Here is a 22,976-nt window from a genome sequence, read left to right as displayed (position 1 = left end):
ACACAGCTGTGGCCTCATGAAGTAAGTTCATTCACTATTGGTCTGGTTGGACTTAATTTGTAATAACCACCTAATTTTTTAAAATTTCTATGAAGTGATTTACCAAGACAAAAATCTGTGCACTGGACTCTGCTATGGATAAAATTTAGTCCATTTATAAACTTTTTAACAACAAGCTTCCTACACAACTTCTGTACACTCCTATTCTGTACACTCCTTTGTGTAAAAAATTAAATAATATTGGTTTTGCTACATTAGAGTTGAGTAAATTATTTAGACAATTTATATAAAATGAGAATATGCAGTGAATAAACTGCGTTTATGTAAATATATAATGGTTTATACATTGATCTTCACATACATGTTTAAACCTCTGTGGACATGATTTTATACCATCACTTTCACCTATATTTTAATTTCTATTAATGACCCCATAACCTTTGTTAAATTGAAGCACTCCTCTTTTAGAGATGCTCAGTATCATGCTAGTTTAGAGAAGGAATCTGGCATCAGACAAACCTGGGGCTGAATCCTGACTATGTTATTTACTAGTTGTGTAGAATATGCTATACTATCTATTTGTTTTTTCACCTGCAAAAAAAAGGATAATATAATAAGAAGTTCATATGTTTTACTTTTAGGTTTAAAAGAGATAATGCATGTAAAGTAACTTTCCAAAGTAGCTGGCATAAGGAAACACTTATGGAAACATATAAGGGAAAATGATAGCTATCAAAGCTATTGCTATTATTTTTCTTATCTATTAAACCTAGCTTATTCACAACAAATAATCAAGTCACAGTTTACAAAGAGATGTTTGAAATTGAAAAAAGTTACTTGGACAATTCAGATCTTTCAATCTGGATATGAAATACAATGAAACTGAAGTACTGGTAAAAGAGAATCAACTGCTTATTTCAATTTACTGGCTGAGACACGGCCTAACTTAGTTAAGATGCAGTCAGATAGACAGACCCCCAAAAATATGCATTTATAGAACAATTACCACCTTGGTTTTGTATTATTCATTCTTCCTCATTTATTCTTTAGCACTTGACATACTTTTAATGCATTTTTAGTTGGGCATTTTATTAATTAAAATTTCAATTAATTTAAAGTTACTCAGGAAGATTGGAAGCTGCCAAATTTGTTTTTTTTTCTTTGAAAACTACATTGTGCAGTAATATTCATAGCTACACCCACTCTCTAGCAATTTTGAGTTGTGTGGAATGAGTCATACAGACATATGCATGTGTATTTTTATCTGGCTAGAAAATGTCATGCCCATCAAATTCTCGGTCTTCCAACTACATGCATTTCTGGGCTTCAGACTTCTTTCTCACATGCATGGAATGCAAGAGAGGGACTGCTATTCTGATGTATATAAGTTATTTTTTAATTGCCCAATAGAAGCTATTTGGTGCTTTGAACGTGTTCTTTTAATGAAACTGTGAAAATGAGTAAAGGATACCTCATTTAAAATGGAGTCAGGAAGCCCCTGAAGGGGGAGCTCTCAGGGCTGTATCCTTCACCACAGCTAACAGACCCCAGCAGGAAGAAAAGACTGCTCTGACCCAACAGCAAGCTGCCGATTGCCTGCAACCAATGAAGGACCACCATAGCCCTCCAGAATTTCCTCCTTCCCTCTGTAAAAGCAAGACCCTTTCCTCTGTTCTCTGGACTTGTCTATGGTTCGCTATAGTTTGCTTGTTCCAAATGGCAATTTCTCTGCTATTCTTGAAAAGAACTCATTTTTTTGGTAAAATAACTGGCTCTTTTGCTTTTGTAAAGTCAACAAAACCTACCATTGTGTTTATAATATTTTAATAGATTATTTTTATAAAACCTAAAAGAAAAATAGTCATTTTTTAGAATACAAAGTGTGAGGCTGCCTATTGAGCTATTTTGACTTTTTGTTTGATTTCATATCCTGTATAATAACACATATGTGCAAAGATAGACCTCTTATGTTTGGATTTTTCTAAGACAGTGAAGATTTCTAAGAAAGTTGAGTGAAGATTTTGATCAGATTGATCAAAAACATTTTTGAATGTTAAGAAATTTTTAAGTTATATTTCCAAATTGTTTAATGAAATTATCTGCTAATTATCCATTATCATATTGTATGCCCTATAATAGGTTGGTTTAGCTATTAGATTTCATCAAAGCAACTACTTCTAGGTTAGTCTTTATTTCTTACTTTTATCTTTTGTAAATAATTATGTATTGCTAGCTTTTGTTTAAAGTTCTTTTGACATTTCCCTCACCCTGCTACTTCTTCAAATCTTGAGAAAATCAAATACTTTGGTTCAAGACGGTCTCACAGTCCACATCAACCCTAGAGCTATTTGAAGCAAACTAATCTGATCTTGCTATACATTCTAATATCCTTAACCATGCTGATGTAAATGAAAAATAGAGATAGCTGTTTCTTCAGAGAATATCATCAAAACCTTGTAAGGACAGACACTGTGCCCCCAGATTTATACTCCTTCCACCCACCCCCACCTCTATCAACAGTCAAGCTCATTTGACTCCAGGCCAAAAGTCAAACTTAATTGCATGAGACTCAAATTCCCTTGCAGTCTGGCCACCACCATGTTTCTAGCCTAGTCCCTACTACCCTGCAGGAAAGGCTTCTCCTTTCAAACACTCAACTCTTTCCAGATTTTGCCTGTGCATAGTCCCCTGAGGAAAAGAGAGACTGTTAATTCAGCTGGAATATTAGTTGTATGGCTGGAAATGGGGGAAGATGGGACTGGAGGGATGAATTGGATTCAAAGTATGAAAGTTTTGACCATTTGGCTGTGAAATTTGTGTTGCATTTATTCAGCAATGGAAATATATTTATGATATTTTAGTAAGCAAGTGCTGTAGAAAGATCAGCTAGGCAATGGTATATGAGAAACTTCAGAAGGAATAAAAAAGTGCTAAAATACTGAATGAGGAGAATGTATTTGTGTAGAAAGGAGGTGAAGGAGACAGTATATTAGTAAGAGCATAAATTCATATCCTAGCTCCCCTGCTTACCAGTTACATGGATTTGGACAAGTTGCTCGATTGCTCCACACTTTACATCATTTTACAAATGAGTATAACAAAACTACTGCTTATAGATTGGTATGAAGATAAGAATTTGATGAAACAATATATACAAAGTTTTAGCATAGAGCCTGGCTCATAGTCAGTCAAGAAAAATTGCCCATTTCATTATTATTATTGCAAAATCAAATGAATTTGACAGCATATTGGCTATGAATGTCAAGACAAGAGAAAGAATGGAAAATCATTCTGAGACTACTAGCTTGAATGCCTGGAATACGAATGATATCAACAGAATTTGAGAATACAAGAAGCAAAAAAGCTGGAGAAGGGAAGATAATAAACTAATGTTTTGTTATATCTTTTATTTGAAGGGTTGACGGGATGTCCAGGTTTCACTTACTCAGTAGGCAGAGCTGTGCCCCTAATGCTTAGGAATAAGCTGCCAACTCACCATGTTATAAATAGTTAGACTATGACAAAATCTGATCAGATAACTATTTTTAATTTTGCTTTTGATTTTTATCTAGTGGATAGTTTCATTAAACTGATCATTATGATCATACAGAAATCTAAGTGTATCTTTAATAAAATCTAATCAAAGAGATAAACCATTTCACAACCAAGACTTTCAATCTCATACGTACAGACTCTGAGTCACTTCCTACACTTATATAATCATATTGTATGTTTATTCAGAAGAGAAATGCAGGCATAATTTTGTGCATTTTCAACTGTAGAAAAATGTTTCAGTTACCTTAGTAACACTAAAGATGACTCAGGGAATCTCCCCATAATCAGCTCAGGGAATTTCCCCAGTGTTGATGACTACCAGAACTGAACTGTGTTATTTGGCTCTAGCTGGGTTCTCAATGAAAATTACATTATTCATATCTTGGTAATTTGGCAACACATTCACTGTAACAATTATTCTAAAATGTTATCTTTTCACCCACCTCCCCATTCCATTCCTTTACCTGTCTCTTTCAGATTATCACATTTCCTTTTCCTTTGGAAATTAAAGTAGATTTCTCAATCTTGCCTATTTTATGTAAGAAAATTGGTGTGATCTCTCTCATCTTCTCCAATCTTTACCCTGCTTTAAGATAACTCACTTTAAGATTTTCTCTTCTGTCCATTTATAAGGTACATGTTTTGAAAATGTGCCATTCCAGAACAACTCCAAGATCTGGTCCTCTAGTTATCTTTTCATTTTAACATCTTCAATCTCATTGCTTCTACTCTTAACATATCTGGTCTATAATTTCTGAATCATATTATGCAGTGAAATGCATAACATGTGCATTTCACACACATAATATGTGCATTTTTTATTATGAGACACACATGCATAATGTCTCATAATAAAAAATAGTAAATTATTTTCCCCCAAAGATTAAAATGCAGAAGATAACTCAATAATGAAGCAACACAAATAAAAAGTTATTTACATTAGCCTTCATCCCTACCCTTAGGAAAAAAGTGTTTCTTCTTCCCTTTAACATCTTTAATTTTTATTTTCTATGTGCCTCATAAGATGCTGGTCCTACAATGCCTTGTGTTGGATTGATTTTAAGTTTCCTGTCTGGATGCACAGAAATCACCTTGAAAATTGACTTCACTTTTCATGCATTCTTGTATAAGTATTGATCATATAAGGATTAAAAGAAATGTATTTGAGGTGGAGTTGCATTAAGATCCCGATTTTAAAAATAGAGCTTATGGCAGCTCTATTTTTAGTTTTTTAAGGAAACTATGGCAATTCATGAGTTGATGGACACTTAGGTTGCTTCCATGTCCTGGCTATTGTAAATAGTGCTGCAATGAACATTGGGGTGCATGTATTGTTTTGAAGTATGGTTCTCTCTGTGTGTGCGCCCAGTAGTGGGATTGCTGACTCATATGATAGTTCTATTTTTAGTGTTTTAAGGAACCTCCATACTGTTTTCCATAGTGTCTGTACCAAGTTACATTCCCACCAACAGTGTAGAAGTGTTCCCTTTTCTCCACACCCCCTCCAGCATTTGTTATTTGTAGATGTTTTAATGATGGCCATCTGACCAATGTGAGGAGGTACCTCATTGTAGTTTTGATTTGCATTTCTCTAATGCTTAGAGATGTTGAGCAATCTTTCATGTGCCTTTTGTGCCATATGTGTGTCTTAAAAAGAAAGTTTATAAAAATGAAGGCTATATATAAGGTAATAGCTGATCTTTTAAGTGAACAAAAAACACAGCAACTCCCATCATTGTGGTATTTTCAGACCTGCTAAGGGAAGAAAAAGAGAATTCACTGCATTGCATTCATTATTCTTGTTGAGGTCTGTCATCTGACTACATGTACTATCTGATTTAATCATTCTATAAACACATTAAGGTGGAGCTGGGAATTTGCCCGTTGTTCCTATCTCCTTTGTAAATTGAATTTTTACCATTAAAAATAATTTGTTTCTGAGGGGAGGAAAGAGGGGGAAATTTCTGTTCAATGGGTATAGAGTTTTATTCACCCAAGATGGAAAAGTTCTAGAGATCTGCTGTACCACACTGGGCTTATATGTAACATTACTGTACTGTGCACTTAAAATGTGTTCAGAGGGTACATCTCATGTTATGTGTTTTTTACCACAATAAAAAAATAGCTTCTCTGAAACATGTGGGCCTTTCAATCTTCACCAACTCCCTTATAAAACAAAATGCCCATAGAAGAGAATGCATTCTATCTCCAGGATCTTATAATATGATTCTCAAAGTGTGGTCCAAAAACTGCTGCAGGTTTCTGAACTATTTTTACTTATTTTGAGTAAGTATAAAAATTGAGAGTATGCACTTAGACGTTTTAACAGAAATATGACATTGCTGCACTTAAAATTTTTATTTTACAACAGTGTACCTCTTCAACGGATCAGAAGGAAGAAAAAAAAAGATCTTTTCTTATGGATAATTTGAGAAACAATGCCATACATTGATTCTCACTGGGGACTTGTTCCCAAGATTCTGTAATGCTAGAACTTGTGGATGTAGCTTGATACTTGAAGAATTTTTTAGTACAAGAAAATAGAAATAATTACTTCCTATAATGGAGAGTATTCTTGTGGAATTCAATGCCCCAGAAGATACCATAAGCTGAAAACCTAAATAGGTATAAAAGACATGTAAATCATTTGAAAGTTGCTGGAAAATTATGCTTTATCCATAGTTATAGTAAAAGATGGCTCAGGGTTATCATTAACTTTTACAGCAAATTTTTGGGAGTCAAAGACTCCTTCGAAAATCTGATGAAAAATACTTATTCTTCTTGAGAAAAAGTATAAAAGGTGGATATAGACAGATATTTGCATATAAATTTGGGATGTTTGTGGTTTAGGTTGGAGGTAGTCTGATTAAAATTAATACATAATAAGAGACTAGATCTTAAAATTTTTCATTACAAGAAAAAAATTGTAACTATGTGTGGCAGTGGATGTTCATTAGGTTTATTTGGTGATCATTTCACAAATATACAAATAGTGAAGCATCATGTTGTACATCTGAAATGAATATATGTTAATACATTTCAGTTTTCAAAAAAAGTAATACATAGGACGGCTTTGAGCATTCAGATTTATACCCAATGGGAGTCTGTTTTAACCTTGAACCATAATCACTTTCTCATTCATTATATGGTGAACACCATGAAACATGCCTTTGGTTGCTGGGGCTTGGTGAGACACAGAGGTTGTTGCTTGGGGAACAGGAAACACAGAGACAAACAGGGAGAAAGCAGCAAGCCCTTACAAAGTGAGAGAAAATACTGCTGCAACAAAAATAATGACCAGATTCCTTGGAAAGAACTGTCCTCCCTCCATAGCCTTGCCTCTTTTTATTTATTTATTTTTTTTACATTTAGGAGTTTTTTTTTATTAGTTTCTGCTTTATAACAAAGTGAATCAGTTATACATATACATCTGTTCCCACATCCCTTCCCTCATGCATCTCGCTCCCTCCCACCCTCCCCATCCCACCCCTCCAGGCGGTCACAAAGCACCAAGCTGATCTCCCTGTGCTCTGCGGCTGCTTCCCATTATCTATCTACCTTACGTTTGGTAGTGTATATATGTCCATGCCTCTCTTTCGCTTTGTCACAGCTTACCCTTCCCCCTCCCCATATCCTCAAGTCCATTCTCAAGTAGGTCTGTGTCTTTATTCCCGTTTTACCCCTAGGTTCTTCATGACATTTTTTTTTTTTAAATTCCGTGTATATGTGTTAGCATACGGTATTTGTCTTTCTCTTTCTGACTTACTTCACTCTGTATGACAGACTCTAGGTCTATCCACCTCATTACAAATAGCTCAGTTTCGATTCTTTTTATGGCTGAGTAATATTCCATTGTATATATGTGCCACATCTTCTTTATCCATTCATCCGATGATGGACACTTAGGTTGTTTCCAGCTCAGGGCTATTGTGAATAGAGCTGCAATGAACATTTTGGTACATGTCTCTTTTTGAATTATGGTTTTCTCAGGGTATATGCCTAGTAGTGGGATTGCTGGGTCATATGGTAGTTCTATTTTTAGTTTTTTAAGGAACCTCCATACTGTTCTCCATAGTGGCTGTACCAATTCACATTCCCACCAGCAGTGCAAGAGTGTTCCCTTTTCTCCACACCCTCTCCAGCATTTATTGTTTCTAGATTTCTTGATGATGGCCATTCTGACTGGTGTGAGATGATATTTCATTGTAGTTTTGATTTGCATTCCTCTAATGATTAATGATGTTGAGCATTCTTTCATGTGTTTGTTGGCAGTCTGTATATCTTCTTTGGAGAAATGCCTATTTAAATCTTCTGCCCATTTTTGGATTGGGTTATTTGTTTTTTTGCTATTGAGCTGCATGAGCTGTTTATAAATTTTGGAGAATAATCCTTTGTCCGTTGCTTCATTTGCAAATATTTTCTCCCATTCTGAGGGTTGTCTTTTGGTCTTGTTTATGGTTTCCTTTGCTGTGCAAAAGCTTTGAAGTTTCATTAGGTCCCATTTGTTTATCTTTGTTTTTATTTCCATTTCTCTAGGAGGTGGGTCCAAAAGGATCTTGCTGTGATTTATGTCACAGAGTGTTCTACCTATGTTTTCCTCTAAGAGTTTGATAGTTTCTGGCCTTACATTTAGGTCTTTAATCCATTTTGAGCTTATTTTTGTGTATGGTGTTAGGGAATGATCTAATCTCAAACTTTTACATGTCCCTGTCCAGTTTTCCCAGCACCACTTATTGAAGAGGCTGTCCTTTCTCCACTGTACATTCCTGCCTTCTTTATCAAAGATAAGGTGGCCATATGTGGGTGGGTTTATCTCTGGGCTTTCTATCCTGATCCACTGATCTATCTTTCTGTTTTTATACCAGTACCACACTGTCTTAATTACTGTAGCTTTGTAGTATAGTCTGAAGTCAGGGAGCCTGATTCCTCCAGCTCCGTTTTTCGTTCTCAAGATTGCTTTGGCTATTCAGGGTCTTTTGTTTTTCCAAACAAATTTTGAAATTTTTTGTTCTAGTTCTGTGAAAAATGCCAGTGGTAGTTTGCTAGGGATTGCATTGAATCTGTAGATTGCTTTGGGTAGTAGAGTCATTTTCACAATATTGATCCTTCCAATCCAGGAGCATGGTATATCTCTCCATCTATTTGTATCATCTTTAATTTCTTTCATCAGTGTCTTATAATTTTCTGCATACAGGTCTTTTGTCTTCTTAGGTAGGTTTATTCCTAGATATTTTATTCTTTTTGTTGCAATGGTAAATGGGAGTGTTTTCTTGATTTTCAGATTTTTCATCATTAGTGTACAGGAATGCCAGAGATTTCTGTACATTAATTTTGTATCCTGCTACTTTACCAAATTCATTGATTAGCTCTAGTAGTTTTTCGGTAGCATCTTTAGGATTCTCTATGTATAATATCATGTCATCTGTAAACATTGACAGCTTTACTTCTTCTTTTCCAATTTGGATTCCTTTTATTTCCTTTTCTTCTCTGATTGCTGTGGCTAAAACTTCCAAAACTATGTTGAATAAGAGTGGTGAGAGTGGGCAGCCTTGTCTTGTTCCTGATCTTAGTGGAAATGGTTTCAGTTTTTCACCATTGAGGACAATGTTGGCTGTGGGTTTGTCATATATGGCCTTTATTATGTTGAGGAAAGTTCCCTCTATGCCTACTTTCTGCAGGGTTTTTATCATAAATGGGTGTTGAATTTTGTCGAAAGCTTTCTCTGCATCTATTGAGATGATCATATGGTTTTTCTCCTTCAACTTGTTAATATGGTGTATCACATTGATTGATTTGCGTATATTGAAGAATCCTTGCATTCCTGGAATAAACCCCACTTGATCATGGTGTATGATCCTTTTAATGTGCTGTTGGATTCTGTTTGCTAGTATTTTGTTGAGGATTTTTGCATCTATGTTCATCAGTGATATTGGCCTGTAGTTTTCTTTCTTTGTGACATCCTTTTCTGGTTTTGGTATCAAGGTGATGGTGGCCTCGTAGAATGAGTTTGGGAGTGTTCCTTCCTCTGATATTGTTTGGAAGAGTTTGAGAAGGATGGGTGTTAGCTCTTCTCTAAATGTTTGATAGAATTCGCCTGTGAAGCCATCTGGTCCTGGGCTTTTGTTTGTTGGAAGATTTTTAATCACAGTTTCAATTTCAGTGCTTGTGATTGGTCTATTCATATTTTCTATTTCTTCCTGAGTCAGTCTTGGCAGGTTGTGCATTTCTAAGAATTTGTCCATTTCTTCCAGGTTGTCCATTTTATTGGCATAGAGTTGCTTATAGTAATCTCTCACGATCTTTTGTATTTCTGCAGTGTCAGTTGTTACTTCTCCTTTTTCATTTCTAATTCTATTGATATGAGTCTTCTCCCTTCTTTTCTTGATGAGTCTGGCTAATGGTTTGTCAATTTTGTTTATCTTCTCAAAGAACCAGCTTTTAGTTTGGTTGATCTTTGCTATCATTTCCTTCATTTCTTTTTCATTTATTTCTGATCTGATCTTTATGATTTCTTTCCTTCTGCTAACTTTGGGGGTTTTTTGTTCTTCTTTCTCTAATTGCTTTAGGTGCAGGGTCAGGTTGTTTACTCGAAATGTTTCCTGTTTCTTAAGGTGGGATTGTATTGCTATAAACTTCCCCCTTAGAACTGCTTTTGCTGCATCCCATAGGTTTTGGGTCGTTGTGTCTTCATTGTCATTTGTTTCTAGGTATTTTTTAATTTCCTCTTTGATTTCTTCAGTGATCACTTCGTTATTGAGTAGTGTATTGTTTAGCCTCCATGTGTTTGTATTTTTTACAGATCTTTTCCTGTAATTGATGTCTAGTCTCATAGCATTGTGGTTGGAAAAGATACTTGATACAATTTCAATTTTCTTAAATTTACCAAGGCTTGATTTGTGACCCAAGATAGGATCTATCCTGGAGAATGTTCCATGAGCACTTGAGAAAAATGTGTATTCTGTTGTTTTTGGATGGAATGTCCTATAAATATCAACTAAGTACATCTTGTTTAATGTATCATTTAAAGCTTGTGTTTCCTTATTTATTTTCATTTTGGATGATCTGTCCATTGGTGAAAGTGGGGTGTTAAAATCCCCTACTATGAGTGTGTTACTGTCGATTTCCCCTTTTATGGCTGTTAGTATTTGCCTTATGTATTGAGGTGCTCCTATGTTGGGTGCATAGATATTTACAATTGTTATATCTTCTTCTTGGATCAATCCCTTTATCGTTATGTAGTGTCCTTCTTTGTCTCTTCTAATAGTCTTTATTTTAAAGTCTATTTTGTCTGATATAAGAATTGCTACTCCAGCTTTCTTTTGATTTCCATTTGCATGGAATATCTTTTTACATCCCCTTACTTTCAATCTGTATGTGTCTCTAGGTCTGAAGTGGGTCTCTTGTAGATGGCATATATATGGGTCTTGTTTTTGTATCCATTCAGCCACTCTGTGTCTTTTGGTGGGAGCATTTAGTGCATTTACATTTAAGGTAATTATTGATATGTATGTTCCTATTCCCGTTTCCTTAATTGCTTTGGGTTCGTTATTGTAGGTATATTCCTTCTGTTGTGTTTCTTGCCTAGAGAAGTTCCTTTAGCATTTGTTGTAAAGCTGGTTTGGTGGTGCTGAACTCTCTCAGCTTTTGCTTGTCTGTAAAGGTTTTAATTTCTGCATCAAATCTGAATGAGATCCTTGCTGGGTAGAGTAATCTTGGTTGCAGGTTTTTCTCCTTCATCACATTAATTATGTCCTGCCACTCCCTTCTGGCTTGTAGAGTTTCTGCTGAGAGATCAGCTGTTAACCTGATGGGGATTCCCTTGTGTGTTATTTGTTGTTTTTCCCTTGCTGCTTTTAATATGATTTCTTTGTGTTTAATTTTTTTTTTTTTTTTTTTTTTTTTTTTTGCGGTATGCGGGCCTCTCACTGTTGTGGCCTCTCCCGTTGCGGAGCACAGGCTCCGGATGCGCAGGCCCAGCGGCCATGGCTCATGGGCCCAGCCGCTCCGCGGCATATGGGATCCTCCCAGACCGGGGCACGAACCCGTATCCCCTGCATCGGCAGGCGGACTCTCAACCACTGCGCCACCAGGGAGGCCTGTGTTTAATTTTTGACAGTTTGATTAATATGTGTCTTGGCGTATTTCTCCTTGGATTTATTCTGTGTGGGACTCTCTGTGCCTCCTGGACTTGATTAACTATTTCCTTTCCCATATTAGGGAAGTTTTCAACTATAATCTCTTCAAATATTTTCTCAGTCCCTTTCTTTTTCTCTTCTTCTTCTGGAACCCCTATAATTCGAATGTTGGTGCATTTAATGTTGTCCCAGAGGTCTCTGAGACTGTCCTCTGTTCTTTTCATTCTTTTTTCTTTATTTTGCTCTGCATCAGTTATTTCCACTATTTTATCTTCCACCTCACTTATCCGTTCTTCTGCCTCAGTTATTCTGCTATTGATCCCATCTAGAGTATTTTTCATTTCATTTATTGTGTTTTTAATCAATGCTTGATTCATCTTTAGTTCTTCTAGGTCCTTGTTAATTGTTTCTTGCATTTTGTCTATTCTATTTCCAAGATTATGGATCTTGGAAATAGAATCTTGGATCAGCTTTACCATCATTATTCTGAATTCTTTTTCAGGTAGACTGCCTATTACCTCTTCATTTGTTAGGTCTGGTAGGTTTTTATCTTTTTCCTTCACCTGCTGTGTGTTTTTCTGTCTTCTCATTTTGCTTATGTTACTGTGTTTGGGGTCTCCTTTTTGCAGGCCGCATATTCGTAGTTCCCGTTGTTTTTGGTGTCTGTCCCCAGTGGCTAAGGTTGTTTCAGTAGGTTGTGTAGGCTTCCTGGTGGGGGGGACTAATGCCTGTGTTCTGGTGGTTGAGGCTCGATCTTGTCTTTCTGGTGGACAGGTCCACGTCTGGTGGTGTGTTTTGGGGTGCCTATGGCCTTATTATGTTTTTAGGTAGCCTCTCTGCTAATGGGTGGGGTTGTGTTCCTGCCTTGCTAGTTGCTTGGCATAGGGTGACCAGCACTGTAGCTTGCTGGTCGTTGACTGAAGCTGGGTGCTGGTGTTGAGATGGAGATCTCTGGGAGATTTTCGCTGCTTGATATTATGTGGAGCTGGGAGGTCTCTTGTGGACCCGTGTCCTGAAGTTGGCTCTCCCACTTCAGAGGCACAGCACTGACTCCTGGCTGCAGCACCAAGAGCCTTTCATCCACCCGGCTCAGAATAACAGGGAGAAAAAGCAGAAAGAAAGAATTAGTAGAAGAAAGAAAGAGAGAGGGAAAGAAAGGAAGAAGGGAAGAAAGGAAGAAAGGAAGGAAGGAAGAAAGAAAGGAGGGAGGGAGGGAGGAAGGATGGAAAGAGAGAAGGAAAGAAAGGAGGGAGGGAGGGAGGAATGAAAGCAAAAGGAAGAGTGAATGGAAGAAGGGAGGGAGGGAGGGAGGAAGGAAAGAAAGAAAGAAAGACAGGAGGGAGGGAGGGAGAAAGGAAAGAAGAAGGGTGGGAGGGAGGGAAGGAGGAAAGAGAAAGAGGAAAGGAGGAGCAGAGGGAGCGAGGGAGGAAGGGAAGTTAGGAAAAAAAGAAAGAGCAGGTAAAGTAAAATAGAATAAAGTATGAAGTATAGTAGCGTTATTAAAATTAAAAAGTAATTATTGAAAAAAAAAAAACGGACCGATAGAACCCTGGGACATATGGTGGAAGCAAAGCTATACAGAGAGAATCTTACACAGAAGATTACACATACACATTCACAAAAAGAGAGCAGGGGGAAAAATCAAAAATCTTGCTTTCCAAGTCCACCTCCTCAATTTGGGATAATTCGTTGTAAAAAAGAGGAAAAGGGCGAGAAGTCTGAAATCTTGCTCTCTAAGTCCACCTCCTTAATTTGGGATAATTCGTTGTAAAAAGAGGAAAAGGGGGGAAAGTCTTAAATCTTGTCCTCAAAGTCCACTTCCTCAATTTGGGATGATTTGCTGTCCATTCATGCACTCCACAGACGCAGGGCACATCAAATGGACCGTGGAGCTTTAATCCGCTGCCTCCGAGGCTGCACAGAGAGATTTCCCTGTCTCTTCTCTGCTCTCACAGCTCCCGGGTCTCAGCCTTGGACCTGGCCCCGCCTCTGCGCGTAGGTCGCCGGAGGGCGTCCGTTCTTCGCTCAGACAGGACGGGTTTAAAGGAGCCGCTGATTCGGGGGCTCTGGCTCCCTCAGGCAGAGGGGAGGGAGGGGCGCGCAGTGTGGGGCGGGCCTGCGGCGGCAGAGGCCAGCGTGACGTTGCAGCAGCCCGTGGCCCTCCGTGCGCTTTCCCGGGAAAGCCGTCCCCGGGTCCCGGGACGCCGGCAGTGGCGGGGTGCACAGGCCCCCCGGAAGGCGGGGCGGACAGTGACCCGCGCTTGCACACAGGCCCCGCGGCGGCGGCGGCGGCGGCGGCGGCAGCAGCCCCAGCGTCCCACGCCCGTCTCCGAGGTCCGCGCCTTACCCGCGGCTCGCGCCTGTCTCCGGCGCTTCCCCAAGCAGCCCTCTTAATGCCCTCTCCTCGCGCACCAGGAAACAAAAGGGAAAAAAGTCTCTTGCCTCTTCGGCAGCTCCAGACCCTTTCCCCGGACTCCCTCCGGGCTAGCCGTGGTGCACTAACCCCTTCAGGCTCTCTTCCTGCCGCCAGCCCCAGTCCTCTCCCTGCGCTCCGACTGAAAGCCGATACCCGAGCCTCAGCTCCCAGCCCCGCCCGCCCCGGCGGCCGAGCAGATAAGCCTCTCGGGCTGGTGTGTGCCTGAGGGCACCGGTCCTCTGTGCCAGAATCTCTCTGCTTTGCCCTCCGCACCCCTGTTGCTGTGCTCTCCTCCGCTACTCCGAAGCTTTCCCCCTCCGCCACCTGCAGTCTCCGCCCGCGAAGGGGCTTGTAGTGTGTGGAAACCTTCCCTCCTTCACGGCTCCCTCCCACTGGCGCAGGTCCCGTCCCTATCCTATTGTCTTTGTTTTTTCTTTTTTTCTTTTGCCCTACACAGGTATGTGGGGAGTTTCTTGCCTTTTGGGGGGTCTGAGGTCTTCTGTCAGCGTTCAGTAGGTGTTCTGTAGGAGCTGTTCCACGTGTAGATGAATTTCTGATGTATCTGTGGGGAGGAAGGTGATCTCCGCGTCTTACTCTTCCGCCATCTTCCTCCGGGTCCTCAGCCTTGCCTCTTATATTCCCCCATCTCCACCCATCCGTTAGAGCCTCTGTACATCTGCATGCAGTTGTAACAGAAAGTGGAGGTTCTGCTGCTTGCTGCTCAAAAGCCAAAAAAGAGACAAAGTTGGTGGAAAGGAAAGTTTGCTTTATTTTGGATGCCAGCAATGAGGTGGGGGGTTGGGGGCAGACTTCTGTCCAAAGGTCAACTGTTCCCTACTGACAACCAGGGGGCAAGAGCTTTTATAGACAGAGGGAGGGACTACATGCAGAAATAGCACAGTCAGCTCCAACTGTCATTTTGAAATTGGTCATGTGGTGGTCTGACCAGTGCCATCTTGATTGTTTTACATACAATTAATTTTCAGTTCCAGGGTCGGTTTGTTCCCATTTCTTTTAGGCCATTTCTCGAAATTGTGGCAGCTTATGTCATGACTGCAGTCTGGTCATCATGCAGTTAACTTCTTCCATCTGATGTGGGGTTTCAGTATCTACAAGGTAGCTCATAGGATATGGCTGTAGTCCATGAAGAGGAGCTAAATGTCCTTGACTTTGTTTAATGACTAAACTATTATTGTTTTGTCCTGTTTGATTGCTTTTCTTTGCTTCTGCATTTTCTCACTTCTCTGATTAAACTTATGCTTTGGCTCAAGTTTTTCCACAGGCAAAAGGCAGGCGGGGGACTTGGGGGGAAAGGACCATAGGGTCTTGCTCCATTTCACAATAACCTCCCTTCCTTATGCTTCATTTTTTCGGTGAGCCTTACTCATTTTTCATGACTCAGAATAATAGTTATGATAATTATGATAACAATAACAATAATATGTTAATAATTGCTAACATTCATTGAGTGATTTATTAAGTGGCAGTCTTTATAAACACACACACACACACACACACGTATGTGAATGAAATTTACTCTTTCAATAGCCCCATAAATGATGTACAATTGTACAGATGAAGACAGTGATGTAGAGAGGTTAATTAATTTGCCCAAGATGACACAGCTATTAAGTGTTAAAAATAGAATAGAGATATCATCTTTGCTGTGACTTCTAGGATAGGTTCATTTCCTTTCCTGTGTGCTTTCAAAGAAGCCTGTATTGATCACAACATAAAGCTTACAGTTGTAGGTTATAGTACCTTATAGTTCATGGGAGCCTTCTCCAACTAGACTACAGCCTCCAAAGGGGGCTGAGGCTATCTTGTTTATGTTTTAAATATCTCTAGTAATGAGCACTGAACAGCTAACACAGAAGAGGTGCTCAATAAATATTTGTGGAATACAAGTATAAATGAATGAATAAATGCTTGGATGAATAAATGAATATTATAATTAAAGACTGTAAGTAGTAACAAAAATCTTGTTAGGAAGAAGTGACATCCCTGTTTTCCAACTTGGCTAATGGAGATTATTTCTGTTGTTTATGGAACAATGGAGCTACATTTCCCTTGACTACTCTGGGCAGATCCTACAATCACAAATTAACAGCATCAATGGAATGAGGGACAATATGCCACTGACCTCCATTTCTCTCTTTGTATCAACTGGAAACTCCTACATTGAACATGAAGCTCTATCAAAACAATGATAGTTTCCAAAAGAGAAAAATTCATTCAATATCTTGTTATTAATCTCCATAGTATCAAATACCTTGCACCAGGTTTCCTTGAGATTGAATTGTCAATCTCATTCAAGTCAATTTAGTTCTAAGTGACAACATTGCCTAATGATATGAATTATGAGTATAGCTTTTCCTCATAAGAAGAGACTTTTGCAATGGCCTATTTGCTGACATTCTGCTCTCAATTCTTCACTTCCAATCCTTTACCCAGACACCAGACTTTTCTTTCAAGAAGAATGTTTTCACCATTGTACTTCCCTGCTAAAACCTCCAATGATTTTCTCACCAACAGGGTCAAGGTCAGATTTCTTAGCCTGATGTTCAAGGCTTCTAGAGTGTGTCCAAACTTGCTTCTCTTATTTCTGACTCTTCTCTTACATCATTTTTCTGTTTCATGTTCTCTAGACATACCTTGCTCAATCCAATAAGGTACCATACACAAAGAATAACACTGAAAAATATTTCCTCTTCCTTCCTGAATCTCCCTATTCTACTTGTCTAATAGGCCTAATATAAACTCCATCGACTCTACTGAGTGCTCCAGATTATGTTAATTTTCCCTTTTCAGTTTGTGGGATTTATTTTTGATACCATTTATTTAACATTTGGTTTTATACTATCTGTGACATCCTTTTCTTGTCTTTTTTTTTACTTATCCATGCCTTCTTCTCTTAACTCGATGGTCAGCATCATGAGAGCAAAAACCATGTCTTAAACTTCTGCTATATTCCATATCATTGTTAGTTTCAATAATAAGTGTCTAATAAATATCTGTCGAATGCACATACTTATGCTCCTGGGGTGAATGTTTGATGAGAGGTACTCAGAGCAGCACATAATTCCAGACAGGAAATGTGCCAGGCTGAGTCATTCAGCAGCTGCAACATGTTTGCAATGCATTTCCTTATCTGGGTGTAAGAATTAGGAATAAAGAAATCTCAGTTTGAGTGTAGTGAATAAACTTGGGTTTTGTGCCTTGTAATTTAATAATGCATTTTTAGAACTATTGCTGTGCATGCTTCTTCCCTTTGATTCTATACAGATAACATGATTTTGGGTGCAAGTAACAAAAATGGCTTCAATAATAAGGAAACAGTCATACCAAAAAAAAAAAAAAAAAAAGGAAAAGTTCAGAGATAGAATGGTTTCAGATTTAGTTAATTTTGTAAATCAGTAATGTTATCTGGGGCAAAATTTCTTCTATCTTTCTGTTCTCACGCCTCCTACTATACTAGTGTAATTCCCTCAGGCTGAGTCTCTTTTTAATTGCAAAATGGCTGTTACAGATTCATCTCTTTGTTGAAGATACCACAAGTGTTCAGTGGGAGAAACAGAATCATTTCTCCTTTGGTGACTCTATTTGGGAGTGAAGAGGTCTTTTCCAGAAGCTCCTAGAAGATTTCTTCTTGTGTCTTATTAGTTGAAACTGGATTACATGCCTGCCTCTAAAGCAATAAATGGAAGAAAGGATAATACTACTACATTTATCTTGGCTCCAAAAGAATTCTGGTCATATGAGATGAAATGATGGATAGCAGAACAAAACTGAGGCTTTTCAGTATGTTCAAAGTGAAAATGTTTGCTAACCAAAAAACCAATCGTTGGCCTTAGATCCAAACACAATATTAGCAATGACCCCTCTCAAAAAGGTAAGCAATGCACCTACCTCTCTTATAGGTTTTCAAAGGATCGAATAGGCTAATGCATTTTCTGACTCTGGGGGATACCAACCAGCTCATCAATGGTTGGAATCCTCTGACAGAACATTTTAATAGTCTTAATGACCATAAATTATATATATTGTTTGCATTAAAATATTGGCTATGACTAAGCCCTGAGTTTTCTCTAAGGGCACTTTTTTAAAGTAATAACTTTTAGACTAGATGCCTTCCTTAGCCAACTTATAAAACAGAGAGATCTTATGCACAGTTATCCTCACCTCTTCCTTTTGTTCCTTTTTTTTCACCTACCCAGCTGACTTCAAACCTTCCAGAGGCCCAAAGCTATGTCAAAACCTGCTCTTAGAAGTGTTCTAATGCCAGTCAGCTATGCTGGAGGGTGAGTTTGAACATGTGTTCCTCTACCTGGAATATATGAATGAAAAATTAATTTCTAATGGTAGAAAGAAGCATTTCTGCTTTTACATGTCAAAATTGTAGTTATCAGCTAAGATAGCGTGTACAGAACTTGAGATTTTAGGAGTTTTCTGGCACACTAAACTACTCAATATAACATTAAAGCTATTGCAAACATTTTAATTAACCAGGTAAAATATTTGTGTGTGTGTGTGTGTGTGTGAGAGAGAGAGAGAGAGAGAGAGAGAGAGAGGGAGAGGGAGAGGGAGAGGGAGAGGGAGAGGGAGAGAGAGAGGGAGAAAGAGAGAGGTGGACTGGAAGAAACAGTTCAAAATGCATGTTTTATATTGTGATCCTAATTAGGTTTATATATACTATCTCCATCCATCAGTTTATAGTTTTCCTTCAAATGCATAGACAAAGTAATTAAGGTGAATATATATGAACAACAACACAGGATGGTGTTCTAATGCTACTTGGAAATAATTTTGTTTGTGATAGACTGCTTCTCAAAAATAGTTTCTCAAAGATTATAGAAAGGTAATGTCACCAAAATATTTTCAATCTTCATTTTTTCCTTCTTAAAATCTCTTTCAACCTATACCATCTGCTTAATTGAGCCGAGTGCTACACATACAACATCCAAATTCACTGAACTATTCAGATGCCTAATGAGTTTTGTGCAAACATTAAAAAAAATTTTAACCCAGAATATGTCAGATTTCTGACACGTATTGTACCTCACTAATTACATTATTCTTTTTCTACATTTCCTTTGGATAGACCAACATGAAAAACTATCTGTCTCTAATCTGTCAAGGAGAAGGAATACTAATTAGGATAAAGTTTTCAACAGAATAATTTATAATTTCTAAAAATAAATTATGATTCTTCATCAAGTCACTTTTTTGAAAAGTTAAAAGACTTACTTTATAGACAGAGTTTTAGCTAACAGACTAATTTAGCACAAGAATCCTTTGTGAAGTCTTCTCCAACTCAGCTGTAACTGGCTCAGTATAAGCTCTTCCCAATTTGGACCCTTATGAAACATTTATAGAGCTATATGTCTACTATTTTACTTACCACAGTGCATTGTATTTATTTGTATATTTTCCTCAACAACAAACCTTTGGAACTCAGGAAGCATTTCTAAATAATCTCTGAGTGCTCAATATTCAGCCAAGTGTCCAGCTCACACTAGGCACTCAATGTCCATTAGAAAAGCCTCACTCTTTTTTGGCTCCTTAATTTGGACCACTCTGGCACTTGGTTAGAATTGGAGTTCTGCTGGAGCCTCCATGAGAGGGGATACCAGTAGGAAACCAAGTCCACCTTGTTTCTGATTTTTCCTCTTTGTAGTCTAAATTAGGCACTCTTACAGTGCTCTTACATTCTGCTCTTTCTTATCTCTGGATTCATTCATTCAAAATATATTTATCTGAAGCAGTGACTGGCAGTCTATGCCAGTCACTGTTTCAGATTCTGGGATTCATCTGTGAATGAAACAGACAAAACCCTGCTCCCATGGAGGAATAATCAAATAGATGTATAATATAATGCTAGGTAATGAAAAGTGTCATGAAGAAAAGTATAGAAGATAAAGGGACAGAAAGTTTCAAGAAATACCATGTTTAGATAAAGTGGGCATTTTTCCAAGGTGGTAATTGTTGATCAGAGACAGTAAATGTCTGGGGAAGGAATGTTTTGACAAAGAACAGCAAAGACAAGAGCCTGAGACAGAGCATGTGTGGTGTGGCTGACAAGTAGCAAGAAAAATCATGTGGCTTTTGCACAGTAAGCAGAAAGAGTCATAGTAGGAAGTGAGGTGAGAGTAGTCATGGACATCTGAGATTGTAGGGTCTTGAAGGCAGTAGTAAGGGTCCTGGATATTATTCTGATATATACACATATATACATACATTAATATATTTGGACATTATTTTAATATGGGAAGCCACTTATGGTTTTGAACAGAGGACTGACTAAATATGATTTTTTTAAATAGTTGATTATATTTATTTATTTATTTTTATTAGTCTCTGATTTACAACAAAGTGAATCAGTCATACATATACATCTGTTTCCACATCCCCTCCCTCCTGCGTCTCCCTCCTTCCCACCCTCCCCATCCCACCCCTCCAGGCGGCCACAAAGCACCGAGCCGATCCCCCCGCGCCACGCGGCCACCCCCCACCATCCATCTACCCCACGCCCGGCAGTGTATACACGTCCATGCCTCTCCCCGGCCCCGTCACAGCCCCCCCCCATATCCCCAAGCCCACCCCCACTAGGTCTGTGTCTCTATTCCTGTTTTACCCCTAAGTTCGTCATGACTTTTTTTTCTTAAATTCCATATATATGTGTTAGCATACGGTATTTGTCTTTCTCTTTCTGACTTACTTCACTCTGTATGATTTATTTTTAAAAGAATTACTCTGACTTCTCTGTAAATTATAAACTGGAGGAAGACAAGAGTAAAAACAGACAGAGTAATTCAAAGGCAAATTAGCATAATCCAGGCATAGAAGGATGGTAGTTCGGACTAGGAGATTAATAGTAGAATGAGTGAGGAATGGCTGGTTTCTAGGTATATTCTGAAAGTGAGCCAGTGGGAAATATGGAGGGATGAGATCAAGGCTGAGAAAAAGAGAAAGCAAAGGATGGCTTCATGAGTTTTGGCCTGAGAAGTTGGGAGAATGATAATATTATTTAGTGAGATAGGTAGCCTTGTGGGATGGGCAGGAGGAAGGCAGACAGAAGCTGGTTTTGAAGTAGAGTAGGAATCATGAATTCATCATGGGACACTTTAAGTTTATGATGATTATTAGACACCAAAATGGAATTTCCTAGATTTTGGGGATATGGGCAAGGCTGGTGGTTTAATTTTGGGAGTTATTAGTGCCTTTAAGCCATGAACTCAGTTCTACTTGCCTAAGGATTAACTATAGAAAAAGAAGTGGAGACACGAGAGCTGAGATGTGAGGTGCTCCAACATTTACAGGTCAGGAAGAGGAAGGTAACCTAGCAAAGGAGCTATTGAAGATAATCAGGAGTAGGAGATGTCAGAGAAGTAGGGGGGGGAAGATAGCAATGTCTAGTAATAACCTTTTTTTTTTTTGGTTTGAATATTTTCTTCCCATTTTATATAAACCTCAAAAAAGTGAGATTGATCTTGTGATCTAACCTATGTATTAGAAATACCCAATCTGGAACTCACACTTTCAATGTCTACAACATGTAAAGTAATATTTGAATGGTCCATTGTGGGAAATGCTGTTCCAGCTTCCATCAGTTGTTAACTAACCTACCTACACTTAGTTTACCTTACAACATAGGTAAGGAGCTATACCATGGATGGCCCAGATGTTTGGACTATGTATGTTAGCTTTATTCAAACACAGTCTCTGAAGAATATTTTATCTATTAAGGTCAATTTTGCTAAAAATTTATAAATGCTTTGAAAGTAATGACAGAAAATTCCTTCTTATCTGGTCTCTTAACAACTGGCTTGAAAGTTTCCCATTCTCTCCTTAAAATGCACTGACTCATGACCCTAGTCAGCAATTGCTCCCAGCCATAGTCTTCTCTTTATAATGTCTGTGCTTTTCTGCTCCTTCTTGGATTAAGGTGCTTCTCAAGATAGCATTTGTTCCCAACTTTTATGTGCCAATTGTATTTATCAGGGCAATAGCTAACTTGAAATATTTGTAAATTGATATAGTATGAAAACAGAATATACTGCATTGCTAAGTGTTGATGAATGTGGGTTGCTAAAATAATTCTGATAATTTGATGTTGGAGAGATTGAAACCAAGTCTCCCCAGACTGAGTTCCTTTGCTGAGTTTATGATTAACCTCTCTACCTGAAACTTTATTCCCTTTCTTTTCTCACCCCTGTTCCCATTAGGATTGAGGAGTATCAAAGAAAAGAGAAGATTGAAACTGAACAGGACCTTGCTGGGCTCTCTCAGGTACAAAGATCCCTCTGTGTCCCCCATTTCTTGTAGAAAAGGGCTTTAGTCTCTTCAAACTTCCCTGAGTTCCAAAGAGCAGTTTCAAGCTGTTACTAATTAAGGAAGTGAGGTAACACAGAAACAAAGGAAAAGCAGTCAAGCAATCAAAGTAATGATAGCTTAAACAATAGTTCAGGGATAAAACAGAGTCCTACTTTCTCTTCAAGGGATAGACATAATCTGATACATATCTTTGAGTTATTCTGCAGAAACTAAGACTCCCACCCAGCTGGAGGATGGTGACTACATGCTGACCATGAGCATGTAGACTCCAGACTGGTTGAAACAAGAAGGTTGGTGATTAAGATCTCAAAACTTTACCCTGTTACCTCACCACCAACCAATGAGAAGAAAGTCTATGAACTGTAACTCTCACTCCAAATATTGCCTTTAAAAATCCTTCCCTGAAAGCCACTGGGGAGTTCAGGTCTTCTGAGCATTAGTTACACATTCTCCTTTCTTGGCACCCTGAAATAAACACTGTATTTTCCTTCACCAAAACCAGTAGATTGGTGTCAGTAGATTGGCTTTGCTGTGCA

The sequence above is a fragment of the Mesoplodon mirus genome (genome assembly GCF_964341445.2).
Source record: "Mesoplodon mirus genome assembly, chromosome: 2".
Lineage (NCBI taxonomy): Eukaryota > Metazoa > Chordata > Mammalia > Artiodactyla > Ziphiidae > Mesoplodon > Mesoplodon mirus.
Note: the sequence above shows the minus strand (reverse complement) of the source record.